The following is an 18,976-nucleotide window of genomic DNA, read 5'->3' on the forward strand; positions in this document are numbered from 1 at the left end:
CTGAGCACACCCAGAGGCATCTGTCCACCATTCCAGCGTCTCGAACAAGGGACTCACTGAGCATGCTCAGGAATGGCCCCACCTCTAGTGTGCTTTTCCAACTAAAATCACCATGCTTGCCTCATTCGTGGAGGGCTTGCTTTGGAAGTAACTTCCAAGTTCTCCATACCTGTTGCAGGTAATAAATCTTTCTCTACCTTTTTATGTCTTGGCTATGTTTGTTTGACTTCGAGCTCACTGAGGTGGGAACCCTGTGTACTCCATTACACAACCTGCAACTGTCCATCTTTCCAGAGTCTCACCCATGATGGTGACCAACCAGAGCCAGCTGCCCTCTGTAGGATGTGACATTCTCCACCATATTATAGCTTGGAAATAGACAACCACAAAAATCTTCCTCCAGGTTTTTGTTTCTTTTTACTAAATCCTGAAAATTGTGTATATTCATTAGTCTTCCTCTTTAAGGTCTATGGGTGTTTTGCCTGCATATATGTTCGTGTAACACATATGTGCAGTGCTGAAGAAAGTTTGACATAGATGTTGGAGCCTATGAAACTGGAGTTAAAGATAATGTGGGCCAACATGTGGGTCCTGGGAACTGAGCCCCAGGTTCTTTATAAGAGCAGCAAATGCCCTTAACCACTGAGCCACCTCTCTAGCTCTATATTCACTAGTCTTTATCCAGATGCCATCTTCTAACTTTCCAATATCATTGTGGGCCCTGTTAGGTAATAAAGAAACAAGGTCAGAACCTGTAATAGCTGCCTAGAGACAGTAAGGCCTGATTTCTGTAGACAGGTGAAGATGCATGTGGAATGTGAATTTAGAAAGAGGAGGGGAAAGGCAAGCAGTAGGGATGGAGTGCCTGAGTCACCCACAAAACCGGTACACTGAAATTGTAAATCTCATGGGAGGCATGGCCTTTGAGAGGAAATTATGTCACGAGGGCAGAGTCCGCATGAATGGACCAGTATTCTCATGAAAGAGCACCTCTTTGCTCATGGATGCGAGGACTGTGAGAAGACGTGATCCCTTAATCAAAGAGTGGCCCCTGCACACAGCATAACTGCCAGTGCCTTGGTCTGGAGCCTCTCAGCCTCTAGAACTGTAACCAATAATTTTCTGCTGCAAAAATTTAGAAGGCCTAAGGTTGCAAGATTGCTCAGTGGGTAGAGATGCTAGCTTCAGAGGCAGATGACCTGAGTTCAGTCCTCGGTACCTACAAGCTGGAAGGAAATAACTGACTCCTGCAACTCTGGTGTGACCTACACACACACACACACACACACACACACACACACACAGAGAGAGAGAGAGAGAGAGAGAGAGAGAGAGAGAGAGAGAGAGAGAGAGAATACAAATAAACCATTTTAAGCCATTGTGATCAAAGGGACTTTTGCTATACATCCCAAATGTACTGAAGCAAGAAGGAAGGCCGAGAGAGATGATCATGACTCATTCACCGTTAAAAAGATTTGAAGGCCGCCTGCATTGAAGTACACACATTTGGAGGTCTGTGGCCTGGAACCAAGATTATGGAAATTCTTTCAACAGTTACTGAAGTTCAGACGTCATGCATAGAGGCAGACACTCAACGCAGTGGTCTTCTATGTCTACTGTAGTGTTTGATTAAAAACCCATCCAACATCCAAAGCTCTCTTTCACTCTTTACTGTTTGAAATAAAAGCACATGAGGGAGTGTCCACTCATTAAATACAACTCATATTTTAAATACTTCTTCCTCTCTTAGCCATTAATCATCCACATACAACTTCTCCAAATCTATGCCCTGCCCTAACAATTTCAAATGCCCAACACCCTGCCTCTAGATCAACCATCCTTTTAATGCAGAGAATTAAATTTAAAGATAGCTGAATTTCTGAGTCAGGAGGGAATCCATTAAAAACTGGGACCACGCACAGGGAGCCCTTTAGTTACTACACTTTAAGAGAGGAAGAGGAAAGAACGGAGGGAATGAAGAAAGGAGAGGAGACAGAGACAGAGAGGCAGAGAGAGACAGACACTGAGAGAGACCAAACAGAGACACAGAGAAAGAGATAGAGACAGACAGAGACTGAGAGAAACCAAGACAGACACACACAGAGATAGAGAGACAGAGAGACAGATAAGAGAGACTGAGACAGACAGACAGAGATAGGCAGGGAGAGGCAGAGGGAAATAGAGAGAGATGGAGACAAACACATGCACACACAGAAAGAGAAAGAGAGATATAGAGAGAGGGAGACAGAGGCTAAGAGAGACCAAGACAGAAAGAGAAAGAGAGAGAGAGAGAGAGAGCACTTAGCAGACATCACACAATGAGCCCCTCTTGAGAAAGATGACTCCAGATGGTGTTTATCAAGCATGTCGGGGAAGAGGAGTTCCCCTGTTTATTGCAAGGAGACAAAAGATCCTTTATCACTGTTTATTGGCCACTCCCGACACATCAACAACCAATGTGTACTTCATCATTTTGTTGGATGGAGACTAATGTACAAGCAAAACTCATTCAACACTAAAGAGCCGTCTCTGTCTAAGGCATTCGATGCTGACTTAAGATGGATAATGGGTTTTTCCAGGCATTTCCGTCCATCACCAATGAGTGAGCAAGACAGCTGATGGTCACCCCTTGATTTAGGGTTTGTAGGAAACAGAAAGACAACTATTGCTCTCCTTCCTTCTACCATCAAGAAATGCGTGTTTGGAAGCTAGAGGTTGAGCTCACTGATAAACCCAACCACCCACCCAGCAACCCCAGGATTGAAAACAAATGTATTAGTCTTTTACTTTTGACTGCCTTATGATGCCAGTAAAAATGGCTAGCATTTATTGGAAGAGTCCCTCCCACCATACATGGTGCGAGCGCTCCTCCATGGAATGCTTCAGGTATGATGCTGTGGAGTCTGTTGTCACCCCCATTTGATGAGGAGCAGTTAGGATGCCATGGCTTACCCCACATCTCATGGCTGCCCCAGGAGCCCCATTACCAGCCTAACTTGATGTTCCCACCTCCTGAGGTTTGCCTTTCCAGGCTTGATGTTGTTCCACAGCTCAGGAGAATAAGCAGGATCTAGGCTCTTCCTAGAGATGACAACCCACAGCAAAGCTGCCCACATGGCAAGCCCCACCAGCTGAACACAACAGCTGGCCTCTAATGGAAAGAACATGGCTATTTCTAGCAGTATGCAAGGGGGGCATGGTTTACGTTGATTTGGGAGCTTTAGAAACAGTCATGGTTAGAAAACGAAACTCAAATAGAAGTTCTAGAACAGTCGTGGTAGGGTACACCTTTAATCCCAGCACTCAGGAGGCAGAAGCAGGGAGATTTCTATCAGTTTGAGGCTAGCCTCGTTTCCATAGTGAGTTTCAGGCCGGTCAGAGTTACATGGTGAGACTCTGTCTCAGAAAACACAGAGAAGGGTGTGGGAGGGAGTGGGGAGGAGCAAGGAGAAGAGAGGAAGGAGGAGGAAGGAGGGGGAGGAAGGAGGGGAGGAAGAAGAAGAGGAAGAACAGAGAGGAGGAGGAGGGAAGAAGGAGAAGAAAGAGAAGGAGAAGGAGAAGGAGAAGGAGAAGGAGAAGGAGAAGGAGAAGGAGAAGGAGAAGGAGAAGGAGAAGGAGAAGGAGAAGAAGAAGAAGAAGAAGAAGAAGAAGAAGAAGAAGAAGAAGAAGAAGAAGAAGAAGAAGAAGAAGAAGAAGAAGAAGAAGAAACATGTACCTATGCATCTGATGATGTTTCTAGATTATTCTTGGGCACCTCTGAACCTGTCATAGCAAACCAACCAGTTTTCATTTGCCATTGTGAAACTATAACTCCATTTTAAAGGTTGACAATCTCTAACTTTCTGTATAAGATAAATTTTTAAAAAGAAGAATTTTGCTCTTTTTAATTAAACATATTCAAAAAGATAAACTAACTAGTTGCAAGTTATTCAGATATTTTGCCATGAAAATATAAATCACAGTAATATGATTTATCTAAAAAAATCTATTTAGTTTCTTTTTTATATTTTTCTGATTTCGAGACATCTTTGTAGCCCTGGCTGTTTTGAAACTCACTACGCATAGACTAGGCTGACTTTTAATTCCCAGAGACCCACCTGCTTATCCTTTCTACGTGCTGGGATTAAAGATATGTACCACTATAGCTGGTTTTTTGGTTTTTTTTGGGGGGGGGGGTTTCAAGACAGGGTTTCTCTGTATAGCCCTGGCTGTCCTGGAATCCTGGAACTCACTTTGTAGACCAGGCTGGCCTCAAACTCAGATATCTGCCTGCCTCTCCCTCCAGAGTGCTGGGATCAAAGGCGTGCACCACCACCGCCCGGCTTATAGCTGGTTTCTATTTAACTTTTAATACTTAGCTCTGAATCTTTCAACTGCATGGAACATGGCATTGGGATTTAATATGATATGCATGTCAACCAGTTCCTATCCATAACAGATATACATTTACTATGAAAATTAAGAGAGAGAGAGACTTTGAAACATTAATGTTGAACTAAGTGTGTGTGTGGGGTCTTTCTTCTTATTTATTTTAAAACAGAATTATGGGGCTGGAGAGATGGCTCAGCAGTTAAGAGGAATGGATGCTCTTCCAGAGGACCCAGGTTTGAGTCCCAGCACCTACATGGCTGCTCACAACCATATGTACCTCCAGTTTCCACAGATCCGTTACTGGCCTCAACGGGCACTGCTTGCACATAGTGCACATACATACACACAAGCAAAGTATCCATCCACATAAAGTAAAAATAAGTAAATCTTTTAAAATATAAATGAAACTACAGAAGTAGTTTAAATCATTGAGGCATACATGAGCATGTTGCTATTTCTCTCTCCTCCAGATGTATATAATTTCACACATCTGTAGCCTTACACTGTTTCCAGTCCTGAAGAAGAAAAATGGAACTTATTTTATACAAAGCATTAGGAAGGACTTGTTTGTTCTTTCTCTTTCCAGCAATACCTAGTGGCTGGGTATGTGTGCATCGGATCTTCTTTCTCGATACAACTGAATTAAGAATATGTGCAAGTGCCTTCAAGCTTCTCAGACTTTTTATAGGGTTGGAAATGTGAGTGCACGCCTAGAATGTACAAGGGTTGAGCTTTAAAAGCAGGGCTTTTATGTTCACTCTCTCATTTCATTCTTGACTGTAGCTCAGTGAGTTAACGATGTTCTCAGAGATTCAGGGAAGGAAGATTTCTGGGGGGGGGGGGGGGGGGCACCAGAAACCAGCACAGTTTCTCTCGAAAGTAGCAGACAGTGAGTCCTTAGACTATGTTGCAACCACTCAGCAACTCCATTCACTGGAAAGGCAGCCATAGACAATAGGCAAGTGGATGTGCACACTGGTATTCCAATAAAACTTTATTTGTAGACACTGAAATCTGAAGTCAGATCATTTCCATGAATCACAAAGTACGACTTTGTTCTTGATTTTTTTTTTCCCCATTGAGAGACATAAAGGCCATGCTCGACTTGTGACAGGATTGGCCCACTCTGGACCGCAATTTGCCAACGCTTCATCTTGAGCGCAGTCTTGGATTGGGAAGGATAGTCAAAGGGCTCTGACTTAATTGCCTCTGCCTCCGTGGATGGACTCTTCTGACACCTCCAGAAGCGAGGTCACTTTGCCGTGGTCTGCTGGGGCAAGCACCCTGGTAGTTCAGTGCACTTCGCACCAGAAGGCTCTGCTTTAAATAAAAGCAAAGGAGATGCCAATTAAAGAGATAACTGTACAAGCTGCTCGGCCGTCTGCCCGAGATGAGAACAGTCCACGCTGCTGCTTAGCCGGCCGGCCGCCGCTTCTGCAGACTGCTCTTGGCTCACTTTCAGAACACTTGAGAAACGGTAACTGGTTGCGCAGAACTTGTTCCAAGCAATAGCCAGAGTGACTTTTGGTCTGTTGCTTCCTGGCACTGATGGCGCGTTAACTCCTCTTCTGCCTGAGCCATGAAACCCACAAAGTAAAGAAATCGCTCTTTGTCATTTAGATACACAGTTTCACTTTTTCTTCCTCCCTTTCTTTCTCTCTCTCTCTCTTTCTTTCTTTCTTTCTTTCTTTCTTTCTTTCTCTTTCTTTCTTTCTCTTTCTTTCTTTCTTTCTTTCTTTCTCTCCTTTCTTTCTTTCTTCCTTCCTTCCTTCCTTCCTTTCTTTTCTCTTTTCTTTTTTTTTTTTTTGACAAGAAAGTACTTTATTAAGTCTCTTGGCTTTATCCAGCATTTTGTAACTGAGTTAAGTTTCTTTCCTAGACTCATTCAGGTGAGTCTTAGTTCTGTCCATAGAAAGTGCATTTCTTCATCTTCACGTTCACACATCCTTTTTATACCAGCTTGACCCATCCAAAAATAGACCATAGCCATCAAGCCAGCTTTAAGCCAATCCCAGCAAATAGTTTTGATGCACCATTTCCAGGAAGACAGTGGCTCTCTCTTTTGTTCTGTGTGCTTGAAGGTCGAGTTTCCCGGGCCACTTTCTGCTTTCTGTTACTTGAATAGGGACAAAGCTTCATAAGGCAGAAATGACAGAGTAGAGCAGCTGCCCAGAAGCCACAGCTGAAAGAGGAAGTGCAACCTATCCCCACATGGGACATGCATGTCTCAGTGTGTGTGTGAGTGTGTGTGTGCCTGAGTGTGTTTGTGTGTCTGAGTGTATCTGAATGTGTGTGTCTGAGTGTGTGTGTGTCTGAGTGTGTGCCTGAGAATGTATGCATGAGCATGTGTGTGTGTGAGTGTGTGTCTGAGTGTATGTGAGTGAGTGTGTGCATGTGTCTGAGTGTGTATGTGCCTAAGTATGTGTGCATGAGCATGTGTGTGTGTGTGTATAAGTGTGTATCTAAGTGTGTATGTGCCTAAGTATGTGTGCATGAGCGTGTGTGTTTGTCTATCCATCCATGTACTGACACACCTGCAGACATGTAGAGAAAAGAGAGGGAAAATCAAACTCTTGCAGAAAGGGGACCAGAATAGGCCAGAGAGAAAAGAGAGAGCAAAGCTTGCTGAGACAGATGCTCCATCTTACCACGTGGTCAGAGACTAGAAGGTTCTACATGCTCTTTGCTCCATAAGCACTCACCAGTTCCTCTCGGAGGCTGTGGCCTGCGGGGGTGGGGAGGGGGAGGATGAGACACACACAGTCTACAGCCCCATCCTGCTCCCTCCTTTGTGTTCCTGCTGTCCCACCTCTACAGCTCCGTAGCAAGATGTGTCACCTGGCTAGGATTTGAGCCAGGCTTCGTGAGTACCTTCTGACCCCCTGGCCTAGGATCCTTGTGGCCAGGGAACAACATGTGTCCTTGTGTTGGGAATAGTGTAAGAACAAAAATTTAAAACTAGTGAAAATGAAGCGGTTTTACTACACCATTCTGCAGAAAGGGACATCACCATGGGGCGGGGCAAAGATGGTCAACATGCTGATCGGCATAGGCTGTGATTTTTTTTTTAAGGTCTCCTCCCCTGCCCCCAGTACAGCCCATAACAGGAAATTCCTATCCTCTCTTTTTAGGCTAGGACTTCCCCCTGTCCCAAATGCTCCCATCTCGTTGGTTTGTAAGACATAACGTTATCCAACAAATACGTTGGGACTTGAGACTGGCCCCCTTCTCTGGGCTCAGGCAGTGAGACTACCTGTAAGTTTCCATCTCTCAGGGCTCTAGGACAAGTAAACATGAGCTAGGGAGAGAGGGATCTACTGCCTCCACCTCATCTGTAACACTAATGAACTCTAAAAACACCTCATTTTGAAAGAGGACCATAATAATCTATTTCTCACATTTGGCTCATCATCAGATGCCACACCCCAGCAAAATACCTGGCACCCAGCAGCAGAAACATTAAACGTTCTCTTGTGGGTAAGCAAGGCTCCAGAAACTAGCCCTGGCTTTACTCTCCTTAGATGACTTGGTATTGGTGCCTGGAAGGCCTGCTGCCGTGGTGGGAAGCTGTATTGTGCAGAATCTACTTTTATCTCCAGTGAGATAAAAGCATCAAGAGCTGTGGGACCTGGGGGGATTGGGGAAAGGTGCCTGGCAATGGTGGCGCACGTCTTTAGTCCCAGCACTCAGAGGCGGAGGTAAGCAGATCTCTGTGAGTTCGAGGCCAATTTGGTCTACAGAGCAAGTTCCAGAACAGAACAGCCAGGGCTACACAAAGAAACCTGTCTGGGGAAAACAAACAAACAAACAAACATAAGAGGAGGAGGAGGAGGGGGAGGAGGAGGAGGAGGAGGAGGAGGAGGAGGAAGAGGAGGAGGAGGAGGAGGAGGAGGAAGAGGAGAAAGAAGAGGTGGAGGATGGAAGAGGAGAAGTAGGAAGAGGAGGAGGAGGAAGAGGAGGAGGAAGAGGAGAAAGAAGAGGTGGAGGATGGAAGAGGAGAAGTAGGAAGAGGAGGAGGAGGAAGAGGAAGAGGAGGAAGAGGAAGAGGAGGAGGAGGAAGGTGATGAACAGCACTTGGGTTGTTTACCTAGCTGTGTTCAAGAAGCTCTCAGCCAGCATAGAGTATGGTTTCCCCCCCAGATCCTAAGACTGTCTGAGATGGACCAGTAGAGAATCCTACAAGAACTCATCAGCGTGACCTCTGAAGGGACTTTCAAAAGCAGCCAGGAAACCGAAATAAGGAACAAACTGCAAAAGCCAAGAACTGGCCCACAAGGCACTCTGCCTTCTCTAGGTTCTTTACCCCCTGAAATGGCCAACATTGACATCTTCCCTGATCTAATCTTACTTAAAATACATGGTCTGGTACATTCGGTGTTGTTGCTCAATTTGGGTATTCCTCCCATTGTTACTCGGGACATTTACTGAGCATAATAGTATGTGATAGACAAAGAACAATCATACTAAATGGCTCAGTCCGGCTGTATAATGGGTATAAGTTGTGTGTGTGTGTGGGGGGGGGATTGCTATGTTTGAAAGTTGGGAAATTCCCACAGTGTGGGGTTTTAAGATTGGATACGGAGCAGTGAGGAAGGGCAGAAGGAAGAGTCTGGTGGGAGGGGCTTTCTGGACCTTGCAGACTGAACCTGCATTGGATCCCAACCTTTTGGAACTTTCTCAGCATTTGCTTACAGGGAACTGGCTATCAGAGCAGATGGGGGTGGGGGGGAGGCAGGTCTTGCTGTGATGAGAGCTCACTCACAGGGTGCTGGAAAGAGAAGCCAAGCACAAAGACACCACAACTGCTGGCCAAAGAAAAGACCATTCATGGCTGACAGGTGTGTGACATTTGCAACCCAGAGGTTTGTTCCCAAGCAGTCCCTCCCCACCCCCCACAAGCATTCATACTTGTCCATCAAAAAGAAAATTAACAAAACAAAGAAATTCCATGAGTCTCACCAAATACACACAGACCATGGTTATTAGGATAATAAAGATGTATTCTTTGCATTTAGCTCTGAGACTAAAGAAGAATGAATTCTGTATCATTGGTACAGGAACAGCAGGTCTTACTGTTTTTTTTTTTGTTTGTTTGTTTGTTTTTTTAACAGCTCTACCATGCAGTGCGTGGATGCTGAATGAAAAAGAATGATGCGGAGTTCAGTCCCAGGGGTTCCACCCAGAAGCCATGCACTAGTGAAGGACCTTAGTCAGATCACAATGTAACCAAAGCTCAGTAACACATTCTAATGACTATACGCTAGTAATATGATTGAATCCTTAAGAGTAATGCTCACTAGAATGTTTTGAAAGCGAACCAATCTCAGGCTGGAAAGGTGGCTCGGGGTTAAGGGCATTCACCCACTCTGCGAATCTTAAGACTGGGGTTTGGGTCCCGACATCTATAAAACAAGCTAGACCTGGTTCCTAGCCCACCAATAACCCCGCACTGAGTGAGAGGAAGACAGGATTGGTTCTTCTGGAAGGCTGCCAGCCTAGCCAAAGGCTGCAAGATTCAGGTTCTATGAAGGACCCTGCCTCAAAGGAATAAGCCGGAGGGTAAAGCAGAAGCCATGCCCTCCTCTGGTCTCTACAACAGATACACACACTGACAAACACAATAAACTTGAGTCACACAAAAGCAAGTTGATTAAATATGACAGGAATAACTTGGCTCTGAGTGTGTGTGTACTTAATTTGGCAACTGGTCTCCTAGGGTCTTTTTTTGTTTGGATTGGTTTGGTTTTGGCTTTCGTTTATGTTTTGCTTCTTGGTTATTTTACTCACTGTCAAAATAGTAAGTGAATAAAAATAACAAAAACACCCACGAGAACTACTACATTGTCAGGAACGTGTTTCTAGGATAATCATTTCACTGATCAATTTTTGGGGAGAAAATACTGGTAGTAGAAACTCGGGCCTTAGAAGAGGGATCTGATAGATTGAGAGATCTACAACAGAGGTACTGACTCTGAGGCTCAGGGAACCTTAGCGAGGAGAGGCAGAGAGATCGAAAGAGCCAGAGGATAGGCCCAACTGCCGTGAGACAGTATATTCTGAACATGGTAAGGATGCTACTGCCATAAACTCTCAAAAATAAGAATGCCTTCACAGGACCACACCAGTTGACATGCCAACATGTACAGGAAATATTTCATAAGGTCCCGCCCCTAACTGAAAAGCTGTTAGCAGCTCTTAGCTGCCAAGAGAGGAAGACTCCAATTACTTCATGGCTAAGTCCCAGTAGGTTTTAACCCTGAGTGGTCAGCCCTAAACACATGTGCCTATGGGCAGCACCAACTGGACTCAGTAGGTCATATAGATAAGAATGTGTGCTTCTGTGTATATAACAATAATAATTACAGAAGATTTCATCAATTCGAAAGTGCTTGTTATGCAAACACGAGGATCTTGATTTCTATCACACGCACACTTGAAAAAGTCACGTGACCACAACCACCTGTGAGGAGGCAGACTGATCTCTGTGAATTCAAGACCAGCCTGGCTCATGCAGTGAGTTCGAGGATAGCTGGGGCTCTGTAGAGAGACCTTGTCTCAACCGACCAAAACAAACAAGAAAAGGTGGAAGAGACGGGAGGATTACTGTGCCTTGCTGGCCTCCTGCTTACCTGAAAACTACAAGCACTCTTTGTTGAATGAGAGACCCTGTGTACAGAGAATACTGTGGAGAGTGGTGGAGAGGGGTACCTAACATCCCCATCCGGCCACTATGTACGTAGTTACATGCCTGAATACATACATACATGTATATCCCACACACATGTACGCAAGACATAGGAACACAAATGTATACACCACACATGCACAAGAAATTTCTATCATAATACCTTACTGATTCTCCAACCACTGTTTTCTTTAAAAAAAAAAAAAAGTTCTCATCTCTTCACAAATACCCTACTATCATGGAGTACTCAAGATAATGAAATATAGTTAGTCCGTGATCTAGTCATAAAATTAGAAATGGAATCTTGCAGGAGCAACTAATGTGTACTTTTTTTTATAACATTTGACATGTATTTACAAATAGCTTTTTATGGAAGCCGTGACTATTCAGGTTCCCACTTGAAACCGTAGAGGTTGGCTCACAGCCATCCTACTGGAGTTAGCGCTATCCTTTCTGAATCCTTCCTGAGCCTTAGAAGACATGGACGCTTGTGACACAGTGGCATAGGGTCCCAATGATTTTGCATTTCTCTTAGTCTGTGCGTGATAGAAAAACATTTAATCTATTATAATTCTTCTGACTCTTCTGACCATGTCCTTTGTTCGAATTGCTTACTTATGTTTTAGATTTTGTTTTGTTGTTTTTCCTAGAGTGGGTGAGTGAGTGAGTGAGTCAGTCAGTCAGTATTTGAAGCAGAGTCTCCCCAGCCTGTCCTGGAACTCCCAACCATCCTGCCTCAGCTTTCTGAGCTCTGAGATCACAAACATGTACCAGCATGCCTTGCTCATTTATTTTCTGTGATAAACAGTCTTTTTTTTGTTTTGTTTTGTTTTGTTTTTTTGGTTTGGGTTTGGGTTTTTTGTTGTTGTTGTTGTTGTTGTTGTTTTGTTTTGTTTTGTTTTTTGAGACAGGGTTTCTCTGTGTAGCCCTGGCTGTCCTGGAACTCACTCTATAGACCAGGCTTGCCTTGAACTCAGAAATCCACCTGCCTCTGCCTCCCAAGTTCTGGGATTAAAGGCATGCGCCACCACTGCCCAGCTGATAAACAGTCATCTTTACAGTTGATTTGAACCTGTCATTGATTCCTTCATATTACAAGTGCTTGCTGGTCAGCCATGCAGTATCTTTGCGTGGCTCCCAAGACCTGACCTAACTGGGGAGGTGAGGGGATGAAGAAAATCCAGACACAAGGACACACAAAAAAGCTGCAATAGGATGGACTGGGCTGTCTGATGGAGAAGCTGTGGCAAACTCAGAAGCTCACTGTAATTATTATATACAGGTGACCAGGAAGGTGGAGTTACTGTATACAGATAAACAAGGAGGCAGGGTTATCATATACATCTAGAGGACGAGGCAGGGTTAGCTAATCCCAGTAAATGCATTCTCCATAGGAGAATGTGTGTGTGTGTGTGTGTGTGTGTGTGTGTGTGTGTGTGTGTGTGTGTGTGTTTGTGTGTGTAGAGTGACTAATGATTGATTGACTAATGATTGAATGATTAATAACTGATTGACTAATGATTGACTAGTGATTGATGTGGGAGGGCCCAACACACTGTGGGTGATAATACTCCCCCCATGGCTAGTGGCCCTGGGGTGTATTAGAAAGCAGGCTGAGCAAGCCAGCAAACAGCATTCCTCCATGACCTCTGCTTCAGTTCCTGCCTCGGCTTCCCTCAATGGACTGTAGCTCAGGACGTGTAAGCCAAATCAACCCTTTCCTTCCCAAGATGCTTTTGGGTATGGTTTTATCCCAGAAATAGAAACTCTAAGGCATGGCTTCTTCAAAACCCCTGCACCTTCAACTACACTTCTCAAAGATGTTGCCTAAAGCTTCCACATGCCCTCCTCTACTGAAGCAATCCCCCCCCCCAAAAAAATGATCAGCTCTCAATAGTCTAACTACGCCTTGGAATTAGTCAGGGTAAGGAAGAATTTACTCTTTAATATTTTGACATAAACAAAAACAAACAACAACAACAACAACAAAGCAAACCAGAAATTGGTTTTCTTCCAAGACAGACAGAAAGAAGATTCTGACCAAAATAGGCCACCAGAGCCCAGCCACATCCCAGCTCCCCAAGGAATCTCAACCCTCTTTATGCAGTGTGGGCAAGCTCTGAGCTCCCTGGCAAAGGGCTTCTTTGATACAAGATCTAATACTCTTCTTGTTCCACATTCCCTGAGTTAACCTCAGACATAGTATCTTGGATCTCTGTGTGTTTGTATGTGTGTGTACGTGAAAGTGTATATGTAGGTGCTCCTGTGAATGTGCTCTGACATGCTTCTGTTTTGTCTCCCCACACGCTTTTGTGACATTAGTTATCTGTATTTTACAAGGCACAGGTTGTCCCATCTTGCCCCCGTCATATCTCTGCAACTCCTCCTCCAGCTCCATCAGTCCCATCTTCCCCATCGTCTCCTCTCAGGTGTACCCCACCCCTCCTTGTCCTCTCTGCTGTGAGTCCACTTCCATGATGCAGGTCCTTTGCCCACCCTCCCCCAGGCTCCACAATCGCCCTGAAGAGTTTTCTCCCTCCTACCATCCAGTGGCAACTATGGGTATAGTCAGCCTTTCCCTTTTACAGCTTGTGAGCCATCTTAAGCCACCTGGCCTTCTCCCCTGCCATCCACACTAACAAAACTTACCAAAGTGTCTTACATCACTCCCTGCTTGGCTACAAGGGGAGCTCACCCAAGTCTAACCTAACCCTACTCCATCTTATCACGACCTTTCCAAGATGCCCCTGCCAGGGGCATCTGCCCTCTAAGAGGCACCAAGATTCTGATCTTAACTATTCCTTAAGTTTCTCAGCCATTTTATGTATCAATTGGCTCTTTAATGCAGTGCTGGCTATACCACTGTTACTCCAAGCCAAGGTCATATCCTGACCTCTGTAGAGCCTGGCTTCCCAGGAGCCAGAGTCAGTACAGATAGATCCTATCAGTGCTATCATTTACAGCAGTGTCCACCCCAACCCAGCAATCAGTGCTCACACAAATATATCTGCCATTCCCTGCATCTACCATCTTGACTCCCACCCTACTCATTCTCAGAGAACCTACTCCCAGTGATAAGCCAGAGACCAGAAGCTCACCCTAGGCTCACATTTGCTAGCTCCCAATGGTTAGAACCATAAGGGCACCCATCTTAAGACTTCCTGAAATATGGCCAAGAAAATGAGTCAACAGATAAAGGAGCTTGCCACCAAGGTCTGAAGACCCAAGTTCAATTCCCAGGACCCACCCTCGGGGTAGAGCAAGGGAACTAACTCCCACAAGTTGTCCTCTGACATTTGTCCTGTGGCATACCACCTACACACACACACACACACACACACACACACACACACACGGAGTCATTTTCAAAGAACTCCTGAAAGAGCCCATCTTGACAGTGAGTACTGAGTCCCTCCCTGGAGAATATTGAGTGCTTTGCTAAAGACTACTACAGGCCTTCCTGGGAATATTGGGTCCATCACTGGCAAACACTGGGTATCTTGCTGGGGAGTAGCCTAAGGCTGTGGTGAGGTGGAGGACTCATGGGCACCATGGCAACCGCAATCCTCATACAGGCCCAAGTCATAAGAGAGAGAGGCCTTGGAAAGAAGCCTCCTGTCAAGAAAGAGGAATGAGGTTGACCTACCCAAGAGGTGAGAGAGCAGGTCAGGGAGTGAGGAGCTCCTAGAGAGGCCTCCAGTTCCCATGACGTCAGCCTCACCTTCCTTCCATGTTTCCTGAGTTCCCCGACACCATCAACAGATCCCATTTCTACTCCGGCTAAGGGAGTTTTTGTTCCTCGCCACCAACCCATTCTTGACGGAGATATCTTTCCACACAGCTGCTTTGTCTGCACCGCCCACTTCCCATTCTACCCTTCTGCGGGAATCTGTTTGCCCGTGACTATTGATACAGTCACACAGCACACAGAGCCTCGTTCTTCCCTTGAACAAATGCTGCCTGGCCTTGTCCCAAAGACAACAACCGGCAGCTCATGACTTAATCACACAACAGGTGAGCCGCGCCGTGCCAGCACTTACACCAACTTGTCTCTGACCCACTGGAATTCTTTGCCGGCTGGAGTTCCCCAGCAACAGTCCTGACCGTGTGGATTAATCTGTGGCACAACGAAGAAGTGTGTGGCACCTGTGGCCTCCAGCAGCGGGATGCATTCCAGCTGTAAGGGCAGAGCCCTGCGTAGGAGGAAGCACCGGCGAGAAGGGTTCCACGAGCCCTCAGAAGGGGCACATTCTGTCTCCTCTGGACAAGGGTTAACCACATTCTGAACCAAGCTCCCGTCTGCTACAAGTCAGCCTTTCTGCCTTTCGCTTTGGTAAAAGTGACCTTCCTCCAAGGTTTAGTAAGACTTTGACTAGAACCAGCCGTCTGTGGTTCTAAACTACTGCGCAGAACTGGACGTCCCAACCACGAACAGTTCTAGAGCTGTCTGTGCAGTCCTGCTCTCTGGGAATATGAAGGATTCTTGCACCTCGCTCTTTTCCCTCGCTCTTCCTCTTTCCTTCCACTCTGTTCCTATCTACATCTCTCCTCTCCTCTCCTCTCCTCTCCTCTCCTCTCCTCTCCTCTCCTCTCCTCTCCTCTCCTCTCCTCTCCTCTCCTCTCCTCTCCTCTCTCCTCTTCTCCTCTCTTCTCCTCCCCCTCCCCCTCCCTCCTTCCATCTTTCTTTTCTTCTCTCTCTCTCCCTCCCTCCCTCCCCCTCCTTCTCCCTCCCCCCTCCCTTGTCCAGTACTCATTTCCAGCTCTCACCTCCTCAGCTTGATGAAGGGAAGTACTTGATGGCACAGAGCTCACGAGTCCTTTTGGGAACACTTCCAAACAGGACGGACACACTGTGCCGAGGACTCTGCTCTAACAAGTGACAGCTACTTTTTCCCTTTGGATAAGGCCCACGGTTCTGACAGGCTTCAGGATGCCCCCCCTGCCTGTCCTTCCTTGAAGCTTGCTCTTTCAAGGGCCACTGTTTGCAATGGAGACTGGCACTCTACCTTAGAAAGACCAAGAGCATGTTCTTTTGGTTCAATCTTTTTTTTTATTTTATTTTAATTTTTCACTTTTAACTGATTTGTTAAACCATAAGGACTGTGCACACTTATAGGGCACCATATGGTGTTTGGTACATGCACACACTTGGTAATATTTAAAATAGGATAAGCATATCCTTTTTTCTTTTTTGTGGTGCCGGAGATGATCAAGCTCACATCCTGCACTTGCTAAACCGGCCCTCAGCCCATTTCCTTATAGTGAAACCGTTCCAAATGCCTTCTTGAGAGACTTTATACAATGCACCATTGTTTCCTCTAGCCACCCTACCACCTTGCTCCTAACCAACTGTGGCTCAGGACCCATTGAGCAATGTGTGTCCTTTATGCTGATTGGTCCAGAAATGGTAGTCACCCCAAGAACGCCACTCCTCACAGGACACCTTTTCATTCAAGCCTTGCTGTTGTTTTGTTGTTTAGGTAGTGGGGAGGTCTCATGATGCAGCCCTGGTTGGCCTGGAATTCGCTAGGTAGACAAGGTTGACTTTGAACTCACAGAGCTGTCTGCCTGTCTCTTGAGTGCTGGGATTAAAGGCATGCACCACTCCACCCAGCCAGGGTGACATGTTTTAATGAAATATTAGTATTTATTTAGTGTGTATCTGATTGTATCCCCCCTTAACCATTTCTTATCCTTTAACCCAGCCTTCCTAGAAGACTTTTGTACTTTCATGTCATTTTTTTTAATGATTCCTGAGTTTAATTAGGGTTGCTTTTGTGAGCATGGGTATGGTGACTCCCCTTTCTCCAGCAGCCATTAACTGCCAATAAACCCTCATTAGAGAATGTGGCCTTATAATTGTGTACAGGGGCCACTGGAGACTAAAGATGCTGGAATCTGGTACTGTACTGGTTCTGGAATTACAGTATCTGTGAGCTGCTCACCTATGAATGCTGGGAACTGAACTGCAGTCCTCTGTAAGAGCATCAAGCAGTCTGAGTTGCTGAGCCATGCCTCCAGCCCTAACGTCGTCCTTCTATGAAGAACCCAACCCCCAGTGATGGCTTTAATCCACTCATGATGGTGGTTCCTCCATGGCTTTCTATTTGGCCTCACCTCCCATCATGATTTTATTGGAAATGAGTTTTCATCTAGCATGTGACCTCTGGGGGTGGGGGGTGCATTCAAATCATGACACTTGTCATACTTCATTTTCAAAGGATCAAATTGGGTCCTGCTACCAAAGGGAGTGAGAAGCCACAGGCACACTTAGCCTCAGTGGCTCATTGCCCAAGTACCACTCTGCCTCTCTTCTTACCTTCCGCATCCTTGAACTATGCAACAATCCCTGGTTCGTAAATACACTAATTACTTTGTTCATCTTGTATGCTTCACAGAGTTCCCTCTGTGATGGTAAGGTTGCCTTTGTCAGTTTTGGTTACAGACTTCTTTTACTAAATAAATTCACTGTCTTTATGATGAAAATATCTACAAGAAAAAAAATTTTTAAAACCGTAGGTAGGTTAGCTTTTCATTACTAAACATGTGTTGAAAATAAACAGCCATAAGGAAAAAGAGTTTTGCTTTAATAAGTTCTAGAAGTTTCACTCTGTGACTGATTAGCCACACAGGACATCATGATGGAAACAAGTGAAAAAGAGAGAAAGGAGGACCAGGGACACACTATCCTGGTCAGGGACATACGCACAAAGACTCTAAAACCCATCTCTTAATGTCTCTACAAGCTTTTAACAGCGCCACACTGGAGACCAAGTCTTTACCCATGAGCCTCCAAGGTCATTTCATTTACACCTATAGCAATGGTGTGTACATGCCTACTATTTAAACAATCCCAACAATCGTTTTTTTAATTTAGTTTTTAATATCCCAAGGCCTCTTAAGAATATGCCTATAGTCTCACCATTAAACGGGCGAACAATAAGATGTGTCAGCCAGGCGGGCTTTTTGATTAAGCAAGCCTCCGATGTATTGTATTCCCAGAGACTGGGTTAGAAGTCAGGATGTGCCTCATAGTCAACCAGGGCTTCACTGCTGGGTGGAAATATCCCCGGCAGATAAGGTAGTGCCTTATGTTCTAATTCTCTGGGTATCATGTTGCCACCTGCCCTCCCCTTCTGTGCAAAACCCTATGAGCTACCCAATCAGAGGGAGGACCTTTGGCAAATGGTTGAGAGTGAGTCCCAAGCTGTTCCTGACCCTTCAGGACGAAGAATAACTAATTAAGTGCCTAGACAAATGGTTCAGCAGTTAAGAGCACTTGCTGCTTTTGCAAAGGATTCTGGTTTGATTCCTAGCACCCACATTAGGTGGCTGTTAGCCACCTCTAAGTCTAGCTACAGGAGGTGCCCTCTTCTGCCCTCTGCGAGCACCTGTGCATGTGTGATGCACACATAGGCAAACAGATGTGCATGTGCACACATGCATGCACACACACACACACATAAATATTTTTAAATACTTAAAAAAGAAAATAAAATAACTATTTTGTTAACAAGAAAGTTCAAATGTATTGTTAACTAAAACATGACTTTTGTAAAAGGTGTTCTGGGACTGGATTCAGGAAGGAGGTTGGGATGGCAAAGATAGACTGGGAGGAAAGTGAGAGACGGTTTCCTAACAATCCAGAGTGTGCATGGCCTGGGCCAGTGCCTGGAAGGTGGAGAGAAAAGCGCTGATCAGTTGGATTACAAGTCATTGAGATTTTCACATAGATTAGCTGGAAACCCTATTTGAACTCAGTTATATTTCTCTTTCCCATGCTTGGAACTAGAAGTTACCAATCATACCAAGAGCATGTTAAAGGATGCTGCATCAGGATAGATTAGGTTGTAAATGAAACAAATAACTCCCACCCTCTCTGTAGATTAAATAGCAAGAGTATTTGTCTCTCCCTCTTCA

General features: G+C 45.2%; 1 long non-coding RNA gene across 3 annotated transcripts; it reads right to left on the bottom strand.

Annotated features, from left to right (window-relative positions):
• Positions 1 to 5,338: 5,338 nt before the first annotated feature.
• Positions 5,339 to 16,061, bottom strand: AI463229. 3 transcript variants are annotated; one of them, XR_382206.3, is made up of 3 exons: positions 15,824 to 16,061; positions 7,020 to 7,096; positions 5,339 to 6,487 (listed from the first exon to the last, which is right to left on the bottom strand). It is a non-coding gene; the product is annotated as an expressed sequence AI463229 (long non-coding RNA). The 3 variants fall into 3 exon arrangements; XR_382207.3 differs by having other exon boundaries at positions 5,339 to 5,943; positions 15,824 to 15,963; XR_873256.2 differs by having other exon boundaries at positions 5,339 to 7,096; positions 15,824 to 16,055.
• Positions 16,062 to 18,976: the final 2,915 nt, after the last annotated feature.

The sequence above is a fragment of the Mus musculus genome, chromosome 13 (genome assembly GCF_000001635.26).
Source record: "Mus musculus strain C57BL/6J chromosome 13, GRCm38.p6 C57BL/6J".
Classification (NCBI taxonomy): domain Eukaryota; kingdom Metazoa; phylum Chordata; class Mammalia; order Rodentia; family Muridae; genus Mus; species Mus musculus.